The 18,291-nt window shown below is 38.3% G+C and overlaps 1 non-coding gene across 1 annotated transcript; it reads right to left on the minus strand.

Annotated features, from left to right (window-relative positions):
- Positions 1 to 6,515: 6,515 nt before the first annotated feature.
- Positions 6,516 to 6,622, minus strand: LOC141624452 (small nucleolar RNA R71). The gene has a single exon (XR_012534258.1). It is a non-coding gene; the product is annotated as a small nucleolar RNA R71 (small nucleolar RNA).
- Between the last annotated feature and the right edge of the window lie 11,669 nt (positions 6,623 to 18,291).

Consider the following 18,291-nt stretch of genomic DNA (forward strand, 5'->3'; position numbering starts at 1 on the left):
AGCAGGGAGTTGCTAAAACCTACTTACAATGCCTACTCATAGGCTTAACATGATGAGTCATGTCATTTCAATTGGATTGAGATGAACAACTACATACAAGATCAAATTAGATTATAGAATATGAAATAATAATCAGGAATTGACTATTCATATGTGATAATCGCATTTGTCGTTCGAGTTTTACTTTAAAACTCTTTTATTATACTTTGTTACATCCAAACGGGTTGTATGACGATATTGAACCCCGTTAAAGTGAACCCGGATTAACATAGTATTCGCCCATAGTCACTTGTATGAGGTGACGTCTCGAAGTGACTAGAGTGTGATGCGATTGATGGCAAGTTCAGTGCCATACAGTCATGTCAGATGACTAGTCGATCGCATAGGCAGACTGTTAGGAACACTTTGTCGGGCAGTGACTGCTTATAGAGTTCTGGCAAATTAGCCTGGTCGTGGCGAGAGCTACTATAGTATTCTAATGAGTCGATTCTTTTGACTAAAGACTGTTCGCCTATGGTGGCACAGTTTCAGATTAACTTTGATTTATGTTACTACGACCTTCGTAAATGGGGTCAAATGGGCATATTTTGGGTTATGATGGCTGTGGCTAATCGAAGGGAATAAGTGCGATAAGAATTGTCCACCCCTTGCCAGGGTTATAACAATATCGCAGGGCCACTCGAGGAGTAATGAACTGGAAATTCGTGGCCACGCTTGGAAGGTATCTATGGTAGATAATTCCGATCAAATCAGTTATTCTCCAGAATGAGGAAACCACCCTCGATATGACCACTTGCAAGTACGACCTGAAAGACACCTTGCATTGAGTGGGAGATAGTAATAGGACAAGAGAATTGGTGATGCACACTTGTCGAGGACAAGTGAGAGATTGTTGGAGTGTCCCCGATAATAATGCGATCACAATTGTCGATCATGATGATCACATGTTTAAATCTCATTTTTAAGAATACGTAAGGGATGATTCATTTTATAGTCAACTGATCAACATAAATCGGTAACGATTGGCTTGCTAGAGTTTGACGTTACAGTCGTGGGACGGTGGTGGTCAGTTGATCCCTTAAGGTCACACTTAAAGGATGATGCCCTAATCTGTAAAGTTGATTAATTGTATGACGATACAAGTTAATAAATTCCTTAAAATTGAACAATTCAATTTGTGAGAGAGAATATTGATATCTTATTATAATGGGATTAAATAAGATTTATTTTAGTAATTGAAATATTTTATTACTAAAATTGTTTATTGTTTGTGAAACGATAGAGATGAGAATGAATGGTTAATTATAATTACAAGATGTTGTGAATTATAATTAAATGACCCATTTTATTTATGTGATCAAGTATTACTAGTCAATTTGTTGTATGTAATTTAATTAATTCATAAAATGATATTTATGTGATAAATATGCATTAAATTAATTAATAGCATGTATCATACTACATGTGACATATTGTGTGACAAGTGACAAATTGACAAAAATAAAATGGTAGTCCATTTTAAGTAAATGGACCGAAATGAAGAGGGTTAGTGGATGGTGGTGTTTTATTTTAATAAGCTAAAACAAACATCATCATAACACTACTTACCTAGCCTTACATGCCTAAGGTTTTGATAAGAACAAAAGGGAAAAGGGAAGGACCATATATTGGTCTTCCAAACCTCCCAAAACCGTGACCCCTTTAATATACTAGAGATTTTGTTCTCTACCTATTCAACTCATGCATGTTCATTTATACACATGCATAACTTTCCTCTCTCTCACATTATTGTTCATCTTTCTCTAAAAACTTGAGAAATGATGATCCAAATTGTTCAATCACATTACTAATATTATTAATGTAATATATGAGTATTAGTAATCAATTTTAAGGTAAACGACTAAACAAATATCTAGCACATATTATTTAGTAGAGATAAGGGATAATCTTGGGTGCAATCAAGAGGAGTGACTTCTATACTTGAAGTCTTTGGAGGATCATCCTATTACTCATCATAGCTCAAGAACAAGTGAAGGTAGGAGACCTTACTTGTGCCCATGAACCGAAATATTCAATGTAAGGAACTGGTTTTCCTCTATACTTATTTATATGTTTTGCATGCATAAGATCCTTAAGTTTTTATGATTAAAACTTTAAACTAAAATATGTGATATTTAAAATATAATTTCTAACACATTTATGGTCTTAAGCAAGAATCTAGAAGTTGGAATCATCGATTCGATCATGTGATAAAAGAGAATGGTTTCACTCGAAGTGTTGAGGAACCATGTTTATACATGAAATTCAGTGGGAGCAATGTTGTGTTCCTAATCTTGTATGTCGATAACATACTACTCATTGGAATTGACATTCCAATGTTGTCTTATGTTAAGAAGTGGTTAGGTAACCATTTCCAAATGAAGGATTTAGGAGAGGCACAATGCATATTAGGTATCCGGATCCATAGAGATAGATCCAAGAGGATATTGGCACTAAGTCAAGAATCTTATGTTAATAAGATTCTTCGACATTTCAGCATGGACAAATCAAAAAGGGGATTGGTACCTATGGTAACTGGGACAATATTGAGCAAGTCTCAATCGCCCTCCGAACCCCATGATGTTGAACGCATGAAGTTGATCCCTTATGCTTCCGCTGTTGGATCAATCATGTACGCCATGATATGCACACGTCCTGATGTCTTGTATACCTTGAGCAGGACGAGTAGATATCAAGGAAATCCAGGTGAAAGTCACTGGTTAGCCATCAATAACATCCTTAAGTACTTGAGAAAAACTAAGGATTCTATCTTAGTGTTTGGAGGAGACACCGAGCTCCGTGTTAATGGTTACACGGACTCAAGTTTCCAAACAGATAGAGATGACATGAAATCACAAGCTGATTTTGTTTTCATGCTCAATGGTGGTGCCGTTAGCTGGAGAAGCTTCAAGGAAGCTAAGACTGCGGATTCACCAACGGAGGCTGAGTACATTGCAGCATCAGAAGCTGCCAAGGAAGCTGTGTGGATCAGGCAATTCACGGAAGGTTTAAGAGTAGTACCTACCGCCAATGATCCCATCACTCTCTATTGTGATAATAGTGGGACGATCTTCCAAGCTAAAGAGCCAAAGTCTAGTAATAGATCTAGACATGTACTTAGAAAATATCATGTAATTAGAGATTTCATTGAAAGAAAAGAAATTGCGATATGTAAGGTTGGGACGGATGATAACATAGCTGATCCGCTCACCAAGCCTTTATCGCAGGCTAAGCATGATGGGCATGTTGCGTCCATGGGACTCAAACGCATGCCAGTTTTATGTTAGATTTTGATATAAAATAAAAGAGTTGTTTTATTTGATCATATGCATAATCACATTTGTCTTTTGTTTTTTCCATTACTTTGTCATATTCAAATGGGTTGTGGAGACAAGATTGAACCCCATTAAAGTGAACTAAATTAACATAGTAATCGCCCATAGTGATTTGTATGGGGTGACGTCTCAAAGTGACTAGATTGTGATGTGATTGATGGCAAGTTCAAGTCCCATAAAGTCATATGAGAATGACTGGTTGATCACATAGGCAGACTGTTAGGAACAATTTGTCGGGCTAATGATCGCTTATAGAGTTCTGGCAAATTTATATAGCCTGGTCGTGGCGAGAGCTACTATAGTATTCTAATGAGTCGATTCTTTTGACTAAAGACTGTTCGCCTAAGGTGGCACAGTTTCAAATTAACTTTGATTTATGTTACTACGACCTTCGCAAATGGGGTCAAATGGGCATATTTTGGTTTATGATGGTTGTGGCTAGTCGAAGGGAATAAGTGCGATAGGAATTGTCCACCCCTTGTCAAGGTTATAACAATATCTCAAGGCCACTCGAGGAGAAATGAACTAGAAATGCGTGGCCACGCTCGGAAGGTATCTAACGTAGATAATTCCGGTCAATCAGTTATTCTCCAGATCGAGGAAACCACTCTAGATATGATCACTTGCAAGTACGACCTGAAAGACACCTTGCATTGAGTGGGAGATAGTAATAGGACAAGAGAATTGGTGATGTGACCATAATTGGCGCATATTTAGCCCCCGAATTAGCATTGTTTCCATGCTTTTTAGTGCTTATTTGGGTCATTTCTTATCTTTAGTTCTTTGTTTTGCATATTCTTTGAGATTTTGATCCCTTGGTAGGAAAGGAGTAAGAATCTTGAATTTTCATGGCAAAACGAGACTAAATTGATCGAATTCAATGACCAAGCATCAAGGAGAGACAAGATTAGAAGGCCTTTGTACATATCATAATAGAAGAGCAATGTTGAGAAAGGATCCTTGAGTCCCCATGGAAATCCCCAAGGAATTTATGAAGAAAAGGGAAGAAAAGAAGAAGTTACTATGCTGACTGACAATCCGAGCGGATTATCAACAATCCGTCCGTCCAGCCCCTGCGCAATCCGAGCGTCCCATGCCTGAATCCGCTCGGATTCCCCCTCAACAATCCGTCCGGATTCCTCAGAATCCGCTCAGATTCCACCGCCCAAATCCGTCCGTCCCGACCTTATTCCGCCCGGATTTCTTCACAGCACGGATTGTCTTCTTCAAGCTACGAAAAGAGAAGCCCTTCTCTCAGAAAATACCGGGTCCTCCTTGCTCAACTTAAAAAGTGTAATTACTAGTTTAGCCCTTAGTTAACCCTAATGCATCCTCCCTAATTTTCACTATAAATACCCCATTAGGCTAATTAGAGGAGCATGTTCTTCTTATCAATAATTAGTGTAGTTAATATCAATCAAACCTCTCTTCAATATTGTAATCAAGTTTTAATCCAAGTTTTAGTTCTTTAATCTCTCTCTTGTTCATCCTTTATTTTGGGTAATTGAAGATTATTTGGGTTATTATTGGGAGATTGACAACCTCTCAATCAAACATCAAGTACTTCTATTATTCTTGCTTTATTATTGGAATCATTAGTAGGTATAATCTCTTAATCCCTTTTTAATTATTGCTAATTACTTTCATTTATTCATCATGTTTCATATTGTTGGTATGATTGACAACCTTGCTAGCATGATCAACATGATAATAAGTGAGTAGTCTCTTAGCTAGGGTTAATGGGTGATTAGGGGAAACCAACATGGGGAATGATTCATGCTTAAATTAATATGCTTTCATGTTTTATTTGCTTGCTTGTTTTGATCTCAACTCATGCACATGTTATATTTGATGAAATGCTAAGCCTATGAATCCTTGCATTTACTATCATCTCCTATCTTTTCAATGAGACTTGTAAGACATAACCCAACTCGAGTCTCATTAGACCATGCATGTTGTTGAGTAGGGAAGATTAAGTCGACTTGTAGGTGTTGTACAATCTAATCGATTCGGCTCCGGGACCCAAACTTTCCTAGGATTGTAAGACATAACCCAACTCAATCCATCACAACAATAATTGCTTGCTTATAATTTGAGAACATGTTTGTATGATCATATCCCATGATTCCCCTATGATCCCATGACACCCTAGTGCCTTTAATCAATTGTTTACACCCCTTTTTATTCATCTTGCTTGTTTATTTTCATTGTTATTCTAGTTTAGTAACCTTCTACATCAACCAAATTTGTGACACCCCTTAGACACCACTAGTTACAATAGAAATCTCATTTCAACTCCCATCCCTTGGGATCCGACCTTTACTTGCCTCTTTACTAATTGTAGAGTTGTTTGTAGAGCTATAAATTGTGTTTTGATTCGACCGTGACCAACGACCACATCTTAATTTGTGAACACTTAGCGGAGTCGCATCAAAAATGGCGCTGTTGCCGGGGACGGTGTTTGTTTGACTTATATTTCCTTTTTGTTATTAGTTGTGTCTTTCTTCGCCTTGAGGAAGTAAAACTCCTCAAGGTTTGTTCTAATTGTTTTTGAGTTGTTTGATATTTTGCATGTCTAGAAGGTTACAAGGTGATTTGTTACCTTTTGACCGTGAAATCGAAAGAACCTTGACGAACAATAGGAGACTTGTTAGGAGGAATTTGAGGGGTGTTGGTGAAGTTGTTCAACCCACTAGTGAGTTTGTCAATCCTTTCGCAATAGAAAGGGAAGAAAACCCATTACACAATACCCCACAAAATCCACCTACAATGCCAAAATTCTCGTCACACTCCGTACCCACCGAGGAGAATCTACCAAATGGTACTCCTACACCGCAACATCTCACCGGAAATTTCATTGCCAAGTCCGCCTTCATCCAACTAGTTGAGAGGAGCCAATTTAGGGGGATGCCTAGTGAGGATCCTCATTCTCATATGGAAACCTTTTGCGATTATTGTGATGCTATCTCTCAAACGGGTGTGACTCAAGACCAAATTAGATGGGTCTTATTTCCTTTTTCCTTAATCGGCACCGCAAAGTAATGGTTGAAGGGCCTTGATAAGGCCACCCTTGGAATAGATTCTTGGAAGAAGTTGGCTCTAGCTTTCTACAAAAAATTCTACCCACCGGAAAAGACCAACATGCTAAGAGCTCAAATTACGGGTTTTAAGCAAAGGGATGAAGAGTCTTTGTATGAAGCTTAGGAGCGGTTCAAAGGTATTTGTCGCTCATGTCCTCACCATGGACTTAGCGAATGGTTTTTGGTGCAACAATTTTGGAATGGTTTATATGAAGATTCTAGGAACATTCTCAATATGGGATCAAATGGAATGTTCACCGAAGTTGATGACAATCAAACATGGAACAAGATTGAGGAAATGGCGGTCCATAACTCACAATATAGTAGACCTCGCAAGGCTACTAGAGGAGGAAAGCATGAAGTGGACTCCGTTACTCAATTGGGTGCTCAACTTAGTGCTCACATTGACACAATCAACTTGAAGTTTGAACAAGCTATGGCTAGACTTGAGGAAAACTCAAAATCATCAAAGCATCATGTTAATGCCATGACGGCATCCTCATCAATCCCAAGTGGGATATGTGAGAATTGTGGAACTTTGGGACATGACCAAGGTGAATGTAGGGGAACAAATGAACAAGTGAATGCTTTCCAAGCATACAAGAGTGGTACCCCTTATTCCAACTTTTACAATGAAAACACCAAATTCCATCCAAATCTCTCATACAAAAGCCAAAATGTTCAAAACCCTCAAACAACATACACTCCACCACCCATGAGAAACCAAAATCAAAGACCCTTTTACAATCAAAACCAAGGTTACCAAAATCAAAATCCATACAATCACCAAAATGACCAAGGTTTTGATGTCCAAAAAGCGGTCCTCCAAATGCAAAAGAATCAACAATAATTTTTCACCCAAATGCAAAAAGATAGCCAAGCAAAAGAAACCACCATCAACAACATTCTAGCTCACACCAAGATGTTGGAAACCCAATTGACTCAACTAGCATCTTCAAGCTCACAAAGACAAAAGGGGCAATTGCCACCTCAAAGTAATCCCCATAGACATGAAACGGTTAGTGCCATTCACTTGAGAAGTGGTACAAGGTATGAAGCACCGAAGAAGCAAGTTGAGGATGAAGTTGTGGAAGCTAGTGAAAAGGAAGAAATTGTGCAAAACTCCAAAGAAGGAGAATCATCAAAAGAAGAAAGTTCAAAGAAAAATGAAGACAAGGCTAAGGAGAAGGAGCCCATTGTGATTAGACTTCCTTTTCCAAGTCGTCAAGCCAAGCCCAAATTTGATGATCAACTTGGAAAGTTCATGGAAATTGTGAAGAATTTAGAAGTCTCAATTCCTTTCACGGAATTAATCAATCACGTTCCGGCCTATGCGAAGTACATGAAAGATATCCTCACAAAGAAGAAGTCGATCCGGAAACTTGAGACTATCGCCTTCACTAAGGTGAGTAGTGCAATACTTCAAGGGAGTTCACCTCCAAAGTTAAAGGATCCGGGAAGCTTCTCAATACCGTGTACCATTGGCGACACGACGATCAACAAAGCCTTATGTGATCTAGGGGCTAGTGTGAGTGTCATGCCATACTCGGTGAGTAAAAGGTTGGGGATGAGAGAGCTTAAATGCACCAACATCACACTCCAAATGGCCGATAGATCGACGAAGACACCGTTAGGGATATGGGAAGATGTCCCCGTGCGAATTGGGAAGTTTTTCATCCCGGTGGACTTTGTCATTGTTGATATGGAGGAAGATTTCAACATTCCAATCATCCTAGGAAGACATTTCCTACACACCGCCGGTGCGGTAATTGATGTGAAACATGGAGAGCTCACTCTAGAAGTGGGAGACGAAAGCATAACTTTTAATCTTGAGAAGACTATGAGAGCTCCTCGTTTGCATGAGCCATGTTTCATGATTCATCATTATAGCCGAAAGGATGAAAGGAAGAAATCGGAACTCCAATGGAAGAAGAAAGTTGAAGATGCTCCATTCAAAGAGCAAGTGAATTATGACAAGGAGAGCTTGCAAAGCTCATCAAAATCAACCAAGGAAGAAGAGGATGGCCTCATTGGCCAAGAGAAGAAATTGGGAGAGTTGTCTCCATCTAAGCAAGAGATTTTCAATGATCAACTCAATGAAGTTTGTGGTCTTTGGGACGACGAATTTGAAGGGATTTTTAATCCCTACATTGGACATGCCATCGATCATGATCAACAACAAGGGCCATGGTCTATTGAGGACCTCTACCATGATAATGAACATGCTTTTGATTACTTCTTCAAGGTGTTGAGCAACATCAACAACACCTTGAACATGCCCCCTTGACATCTCATCGAGAATGAGAGTTTGGTGGAGTCCTCCCTAAACCACCACTTGTAAATATTTCTAACTCCCTAACTTACATTTCAATTCTTGTATTGCATTTTTGTCATCTTTGGATTTTTATTTACTTTGATCAAAATAATTGTCATGTAAGAGAGAAGTGAGGGAGGGACTAACAATTTCAATTGATGTGTAGTGCTTTACCTTAGTGTGGGGATGGCAATTGCCTAGGCTATCCATGCCTTAGTAGTGCCCCCACAATGAAGAACACAAGACTTGAAGAAAGAATGGAAGAATGATAAAGGGAATGCGTTTTGTGCACGGGTGGAATCAAATCCGTGTACATAGGGGAAGAATCCGAGCGGATTCCCAAGAATCCGCCCGTCTTATGCAATCCGAGCGTCCTGAAAAAGACGCCCGTCTGAATCTGCGCTGAGTTTTGAAAATTTCTTGATCATTAAAGAATCCGAGCGGATTTACGAAAATCCGCCCGTCTTGAAGAAGCCGTCCGTCCGGGAGAAAGACGTCCGTCTTTGCAATCGAGGAAAACAAGCAAATTTCTGCGACCAAAATCCGTCCGTCTTTGAAGAAATCCGCCCGTCCCTTAACAAAAGAATCCGAGCGGATTCTACAGAATCCGCCCGTCTTTAGGCGAGTTTTTGCAAAGGTAGAAGAAGCAGAATCCGCACGGATTGAGCCTAATCCGCACGGATTGCCCCTGCAGTTTTGAAAAATCTCGGTTTCTTTAAAACCCCTCCCACCTTCATTCATTCATTCATTCATAAACACTACCCACAACATCAAAACCCTCATCCTCTCCATCACAAAAACAAAAACCCTCAACAACATTCACCAAAATCAAATCAAACCATCCTTCCAACAACAAATTAATCACTCCTTTTTCAACAAAAATCAAAACCAAGAACAAAATCTTCAACCTTTGAGTCGATTTTTGTTTTCATAAAGGCAAAGCCTTTCACCTTCAAATCGATTTGGGCATACTACAAATTGAAGATTTTTCATTCTTTTCTTGGTTAGTTCATCAATGGCAAGGACTAAGGGAGCAACAAAGGCAACAAAGGCACCAAAGGCTAAGGCACTCTCACAAAGGCAAAAGGCTCTTCAAACAAAGAAATCTTTGGCTATGGTGGTAGCAACACCAAACTTGGAAGTGCAACAACAACAACAACCTTCTATGGGAGAAACAACACCTTCTACTCCGGTAATTAATCAACTTTTGCATTATCCGGAGGTAACTTTTATTTCCGATACCCATAGAAATACCTTTGTCAAGTTTGCTATGAAGTCATTACAATCCACCAAATTCATATGTGAAGATACCTTACAAAAATTGGGTGTTCTTGAACAAACAAAAGCCTTTTTCAAAGCCATGGGGTTGAAGAAATTGTTTGAAACAAAGGAATTGACATACCCCTCCCTTGTCTTGGAATTTTTAAGTTCTTTGAAAGTCACCAAAGTTGAGAATAGAGAAAATCTCGAGTTTCGTCAAGCTAATGTTAGTAGACGCATTACCTTTAAGGAATTAGGTGAAATTTTGGGTCTTAGTGATGAATCGCGTTATCTTAAGCATTATGGAAAGTATGACCCCGAGCCTCTTTGGGAGGCAATCTCCGGGAAGAAATTTGAGGATTTTCATGCATGTCGTGCTCTTTTGGTCCATCATCCGGGCATAAGAGTATGGCACAAGGTTGTGGGAAATACCATAATTGCTAGGAAAGACACCAATCATTTCACAAGACTTGATTTTATTCTCCTTGAATCGGCTTTGAATATCGGAAGAATTCATACCAAGCCTTACAATTCTTTGAGGCTCTTGGTAGATAGATGGCTCAACATCGATAGTGGGAAGAAGGGCACGACCGTTATTGTCAATGGCGGCCTAGTCACGGTCCTAGCTAAGCACTTTGATCCTAACTTCAATAAGGATAACAAGTACAAAGCAAAGGAAGGTGGCCATCTTATTGATTTGCATATTATGATTCACAAGTTCAAGTGGGTTGCTCAAAACCCCCTTGACACTAATTATGGATGGCTAACTAGTGAAGCTAGATCGTTCACCTTGCCCTCGAAGATTTGTCGCCTAAGCATCCACCGGACCAATTATCTACTTCCCCTTTCCGAAGAAGCCGAGTATATCATTCAACAACAAAAGGGTGATCTTGAAGCTCCCTCCTCTTCCATTGTCATACCACCTTACCCCTTTGAGTATGATGAGTTCAAACCGGAAGGAATTGAAATTGGGAAAGACTATGTGACTCTTCTCATGCAAGCAATGCACAAGCAAGCCTATGAAGATCGGAAAAATGCTTATTTGGCTCAATATCCACCCCTCCTACATTTAGCTAGGCAAGGACTCCTTGATCCATCTTGTCCTTTGCCTAGTTGGGCGGATAGAGAAGTCTTATTTCCGGGTGCATCTAGGGACGTTGTGGGAGACAATGAGGTTGTTGGAAATGATGAAGAAGTTGATGATAATATTGAGGAAGATGCAAGTGAAGATGGAGAAAGAAATGGTGAAGATGATGAGGAGCAAGATGAGGAAGAAAGTGAAGAAGCAAATGACAAGGAAAGCGGCAATGTGACCACTTCTCATGAGGGAAGTGATGATGGTGATAGCATGATGGAAGATTAGCAAGCCTTGGAGACTCCTACACTCCCATGGTTTGTCTATATCTCTTTGTATTTTATTTCATTTTGATCATTGTTGGTTTAGTCCTAGCCCCATCAAAGGACTCACACCTCGGTACCATTGAGGTGTTCTTATTTTATTGTTCCCATTTGTAAAATCCAAAATGACAAATTAGTTTCATGCATAGCATAGTGTGTGCATGAACTATACCCATCCTTGGACATTAGCAATAGTGTCTCACTCGGTTTGGGAAGTTAATGCATACGCAACGGGAGGTAATCTAAATTATCCTCTCCGTCATAACAAAAACCATGCATCATGTAGTGTAGCTTAGTATAGATTGCATTTAGTATAGAAATCATGCATCATCTTTGCATAATTTCCATCATTTTGGCCATTGAGGACAATGCCCATATTAGTGTGGGGATGGGAATTCTAACATTTAACTCTTATTCAAAAATCCAAAAAAATTGAAAAATTTCAAAAATCATAAAAATTGAAAAAATTGAAAACCCAAAACCAAGTCCATTTCCTTTGTATATATTGTCTTGTATATATTGTATTTGTTTTATCCTTGTTCACATTGATTGACTACGCCACATCCGAGACATGAGGATATTGAAGACCGCATGGTATGATCTTTCCAATCTCCTTTTTCCTCTTTATGTTAATGACTATGTGGCTTTATTTTGATTGATGCAGTATAACAATGTGAATCTAGGACTTGCATTTAGATTATATGTCATATTAGTTGGTAGAATCATATGCATTAGGATGTTTATATGCTAGTTGCATCATGGCATGTAGTTGCATGTTAGAAAAATTTTGCGAAACCGTCTACTTGGGAAGCTTGACAAGTGTATATAGGCCCTAGTAGATGCCTTTTGTTCTTAAGACTTTGCTTGTTAGAATGCTTGTAAAACACCCTAGGATGTGTCATGCTAGTATCCGTTGACCCATGGTTTAAGGCCTAGTCAAGAGTACCTTGTGGTGTGATAACTCCTTGGCTACCGTTTATTCCAAGGTGACCCTTGAAACCATGCAACCATCATTCATCCATGTCCTACCACATTTTGTCATCAAAAGGAATGGGCACAAAAAGAAATCAATTTGAGTTCAAAGAAATGAAAAGTGAAAGAAAGTTTGCAAAAATGCACCAAATGAAAAGAGGAGCAAAAATAGAACTCCTAAGCTTCAAATACAAGGCACCCTCGTTACTAATTGGGGTGACTTTGAAAATGTTCAAAAAGAAATGCAAAAAAAAAAAAAAGTTGTCAAGTATTGAAATGCCAAAAATCAAAAAGAAATGGCAAAGAAAGTGTTCTCAAATGTCAAATGCCACAAGAAATTTGGGGGGAAAAACAAAAACAAAAGCAAACTCCCAAAGTGAAACTCAAATATTTATTGATCCCTTTTATATATCGTATCCATTTTTGTGCATGGTAGAGAGGGGACGACCCTTTCTTCTGTCTAGGCAAGAGGGGGAATTCCGCGATCCTCCAGTGTTTCTAACACCATAGGGAGTCTACTCTTGACAAAAGCATTTAACGATTGAGGACAAAGGTACCCTAGCTTGACACAACTTGGAGGTGATTTATTGGTATCCTTCTAGGCTTAGTAGTTTGAACAAATTGCATCTATGAAGGATTGTGTACCCTTGAATTGCTTCCCTTGTAGATAATTTCCGCCACTTGATGAGGGAGTGGCAATTCTTTTGTAGATGCATCCATTATGTGTTTTTGTGTGCTTAATGTTTGGATGTGTCGCCATTTTGGCAAGACCCACCTTGCCTTGCAAGAAGGCATCCTACCTCATGGTTGTCTTGTTGTGAGTTGAAGGGGTGGAGTGAGACCCGCTAATTGTCTCATATCGGCTATATTATTAGGATAGGTTAGTATTGGTCCTAGTCTTTGTCACCTCTTTACTCGGGACGAGCAAAGGTTCGGTTTGGGGATATTTGATGTGACCATAATTGGCGCATATTTAGCCCCCGAATTAGCCTTGTTTCCATTCTTTTTAGTGCTTATTTAGGTCATTTCTTATCTTTAGTTCTTTGTTTTGCATATTCTTTGAGATTTTGATCCCTTGGTAGGAAAGGAGTAAGAATCTTGCATTTTCATGGCAAAACGAGACTAAATTGATCGAATTCAATGACCAAGCATCAAGGAGAGACAAGATTAGAAGGCCTTTGTACATATCATAATAGAAGAGCAATGTTGAGAAAGGATCCTTGAGTCCCCAAGGAAATCCCCAAGGAATTTATGAAGAAAAGGGAAGAAAAGAAGAAGTTACTATGCTGACTGACAATCCGAGCGGATTGTCAACAATCCGTCCGTCCAGCCCCTGCACAATCCGAGCGTCCCATGCCTGAATCCGCTCGGATTCCCCCTCAACAATCCGTCCGGATTCCTCAGAATCCGCTCGGATTCCACCGCCCAAATCCGTCCGTCCCGACCTTATTCCGCCCGGATTTCTTCACAAAGACGGATTGTCTTCTTCAAGCTACGAAAAGAGAAGCCCTTCTCTCAGAAAATACCGGGTCCTCCTTGCTCAACTTAAAAAGTGTAATTACTAGTTTAGCCCTTAGTTAACCCTAATGCATCCTCCCTAATTTTCACTATAAATACCCCATTAGGCTAATTAGAGGAGCATGTTCTTCTTATAAATAATTAGTGTAGTTAATATCAATCAAACCTCTCTTCAATATTGTAATCAAATATTAATCAAGTTTTAATCCAAGTTTTAGTTCTTTAATCTCTCTCTTGTTCATCCTTTATTTTGGGTAATTGAAGATTATTTGGGTTATTATTGGGAGATTGACAACCTCTCAATCAAACATCAAGTACTTCTATTATTCTTGCTTTATTATTGGAATCATTAGTAGGTATAATCTCTTAATCCCTTTTTAATTATTGCTAATTACTTTCATTTATTCATCATGTTTCATATTGTTGGTATGATTGACAACCTTGCTAGCATGATCAACATGATAATAAGTGAGTAGTCTCTTAGCTAGGGTTAATGGGTGATTAGGGGAAACCAACATGGGGAATGATTCATGCTTAAATTAATATGCTTTCATCTTTTATTTGCTTGCTTGTTTTGATCTCAACTCATGCACATGTTATATTTGATGAAATGCTAAGCCTATGAATCCTTGCATTTACTATCATCTCCTATCTTTTCAATGAGACTTGTAAGACATAACCCAACTCGAGTCTCATTAGACCATGCATGTTGTTGAGTAGGGAAGATTAAGTCGACTTGTAGGTGTTGTACAATCTAATCGATTCGGCTCCGGGACCCAAACTTTCCTAGGATTGTAAGACATAACCCAACTCAATCCATCACAACAATAATTGCTTGCTTATAATTTGAGAACATGTTTTTATGATCATATCCCATGATTCCCCTATGATCCCATGACACCCTGGTGCCTTTAATCAATTGTTTACACCCCTTTTTATTCATCTTGCTTGTTTATTTTCATTGTTATTCTAGTTTAGTAACCTTCTACATCAACCCAATTTGTGACACCCCTTAGACACCACTAGTTACAATAGAAATCTCATTCCAACTCCCGTCCCTTGGGATCCGACCTTTACTTGCCTCTTTACTAATTGTAGAGTTATTTGTAGAGCTATAAATTGTGTTTTGATTCGACCGTGACCAACGACCACATCTTAATTTGTGAACACTTAGCGGAGTCGCATCAATTGGTGACGCACACTTGTCGAGGACAAGTGGGAGATTGTTGGAATATGTGTCCTCCGACAATAATGCGATCACAACTGTTGATCATGATGATCACATGTTTAAATCTCATTTTAAGAATACATGTGGGATGTAATATTTTACAGTCAACTGGTCCACACATATCGGTAATGATTGGATGACTAGAGTTTGACATTACTGTCGTGCAACGGTGGTGATCAGTTGATCCCCTTAGGTCATACCTATAGGGAAATACTCTTAATTGATTATTTAATTAATCGTATGCCGATACGAGTTAATTAAATTGCTTAAAATTGACGGATGATCATGTGAGTAAAATTAACGTGTCTTATTGTAATTCGATTATATTAGATACGGTCTAAGTAATTGAATTTTTTTATTGCTTGGATAAAAATTATTGTTTACGAAACAATTGAAATTGAAATTGAAATTGAAATTGAATGAATAATTTATTATAAATACAAGACGTTGTAATTTATAATTTAATAAACCGTTCTGGTACAAGTAATTATGAATATGTTGATTTATAATATGTTAAAAATACATTAAAATTCACATGTCAAGTAACATGTCACATATGTCACAATTGACAAATGACAAAATAAAATGGACTAACCATTTTATCTTATATGTACCGAATTAAGGGAAGGGTTAGGATTAATATTGTGTTTTTATTTTAAATTGGAACATGATTATTAACCCTAAGGACTAGCCTTGCATGCCTATCTTCTTGGGTAGAAGAACAAGCCCATGCATAGGGCACCCTTCCCCCCACCCACCGGTTTTTCCCACTAAGAGGAACAAATGGGTTCCTCTATTATTCGTTCATACAATTCTAATTTTCTAGTGTAAGAAAATACTCTCTTCACATGTGATACATTTTAGAGAAATAAAAACTCACATATATCTCTCCTCTTGGCCGAAATTTTCAAGTGGAAAATACACAATATTTTGTGTCAATTTTAAGTATAACTTATATTTTACTAGCTCATATTTATATAAGTTATTAAGAGATTTCTTTGGGTATTCACTTTCGGGAGAGGTTCTACTTTGGATCTTTTGTTCATCCATTTTAAGGAAAGATCAAGAACAAGTAAGAAGGAGATCTTACTTGTGCCCTTTAATCCGAAATCCCAAAGTAAGAAAGACGATTTCTTCTCTTGTCTATTTTAGTTTGCATGCATAAGATCTAGTTTTAATTTTATGACTAAATTAAAATGTCACATATATGAATATGTATATTATGAGATTAATAATTCCTAACACTTGTGACTCGTTGTGTGATCCATTTGTCCTTGTCATTGTAACTCGTTGTGCGAACCATTTGTCCTTGTTCATTAATCCTTGTGACTCATTGTGTGAACCATTTGTCTTGGTTAATTAGTCCTTGTTACTCGTTGTGTGAACCATTTATCCTTGTCCTTATAACTCGTTGTGCAAACCATTTATCGTTGTTCGTTAGTCCTTGTGACTCGTTGTGTGAACCATTTGTCTTTTTTCATTAGTCCTTGTGACTTGTTGTGTGAACCATTTGTCCTTGTCATTGTGAGTTATCGTGTAAACCATTTTTCCTTGTTCACTTTTCCTTGTGACTAATTGTGTGATCCATTTGTCCTTGTCATTGTAACTTGTTTTGCTAACCATTTGTCCTTGTTCATTAATCATTGTGACTCGTTGTGTAAACCACTTGTCTTGGTTCATTAGTCATTGTGACTCGTTGTATGAACCATTTATCCTTATCCTTATAACTCGTTGTGCAAACCATTTGTCGTTATTCATTAGTCCTTGTGATTTGTTGTGTGAACCATTTGTCCTTGTTATTTAGTTATTGTGACTCGTTGTGCGATCCATTTGTCCTTGTCATTGTGATTTGTCGTGCTAACCATTTGTCCTTGTTCATTAGTCATTATAACTCGTTGTGTGAACCATTTGTCCTTGTTCATTTGTCCTTATGATTCATTGTGTTAACCATTTGTCCTTGTCATTGTGACACATTGTGTGAACCATTTGTCTTTGTTCATTAGTCCTTGTAACTCGCTGTGTGAACCATTTATCCTTGTCCTTATAACTCGTTGTGCGAACCATATGTCGTTGTTCATTAGTCCTTGTGACTCGTTGTGTGAACCATTTGTCCTTGTTCTTTAGTCGTTGTGACTCGTTGTGTGATCCATTTGTCCTTGTCATTGTGACTTGTTGTGCTAAACATTTGTCCTTGTTCATTAGTCATTATAACTCGTTGTGTGAACCATTTCTCCTTGTTCATTTGTCCTTGTGAATCGTTGTGTTAACAATTTGTCCTTGTCATTGTGACTCGTTGTGTGAACCATTTGCCCTCTTTTATTAGTCTTTGTGCCTCGTTGTGTGAACCATTTGTCTTTGTTCTTTAGTACTTGTGGCTCGTCGTGTGAACCATTTGTCCTTGTTCATTATTTATTATAGCTCGTTGTGTGAACCATTTTTCCTTGTTCACTAGTCCTTGTGACTCACTGTGTTAACCATTTGTCCTTGTCATTGTGATTCGCTGTGTGATCCTTTTCTCTTTTTTCATTAGTCCTTGTGGCTCGTTGTTTGAAACATTTGTCCTTGTTAATTAGTCCTTGTGACTCGTTGTGTTAAAGTTTTGTCCTTGTCATTGTGACTCATTGTTTGAATCGTTTGTCCTTATTTCTCATTGTGTAATCCATTTATCCTTGTTCATTAGTCCTTCTGACTCGTTGTGTGATCCATTTGTCCTTGTTTATTAGTCCTTGTGACTCACTGTGGGAACCATTTGTCCTTGTTCATTAGTCCTTGTGACTCATTGTGAGAACCATTTGTCTTTTTTCATTAGTTATTGTGACTCGTTGTATGAATCATTTGTCCTTGTCATTGTGACTTATCGTGTAAACTATTTGTCCTTGTACATTAGTCCTTGTGACTCGTTGTGTGATCCATTTGTCCTTGTCATTGTAACTCGTTGTGCGAACCATTTGTCCTTGTTCATTAATCCTTGTGACTCGTTGTGTGAACCATTTGTCTTGGTTAATTAGTCCTTGTTACTCGTTTTGTGAACCATTTATCCTTGTCCTTAAACTCGTTGTGCAAACCATTTGTCGTTGTTCGTTAGTCCTTGTGACACGTTGTGTGAACCATTTGTCCTTGTTATTTAGTTTTTATGACTCGTTATGT

This window comes from Silene latifolia, chromosome X, assembly GCF_048544455.1.
Source record: "Silene latifolia isolate original U9 population chromosome X, ASM4854445v1, whole genome shotgun sequence".
Taxonomy (NCBI): domain Eukaryota; kingdom Viridiplantae; phylum Streptophyta; class Magnoliopsida; order Caryophyllales; family Caryophyllaceae; genus Silene; species Silene latifolia.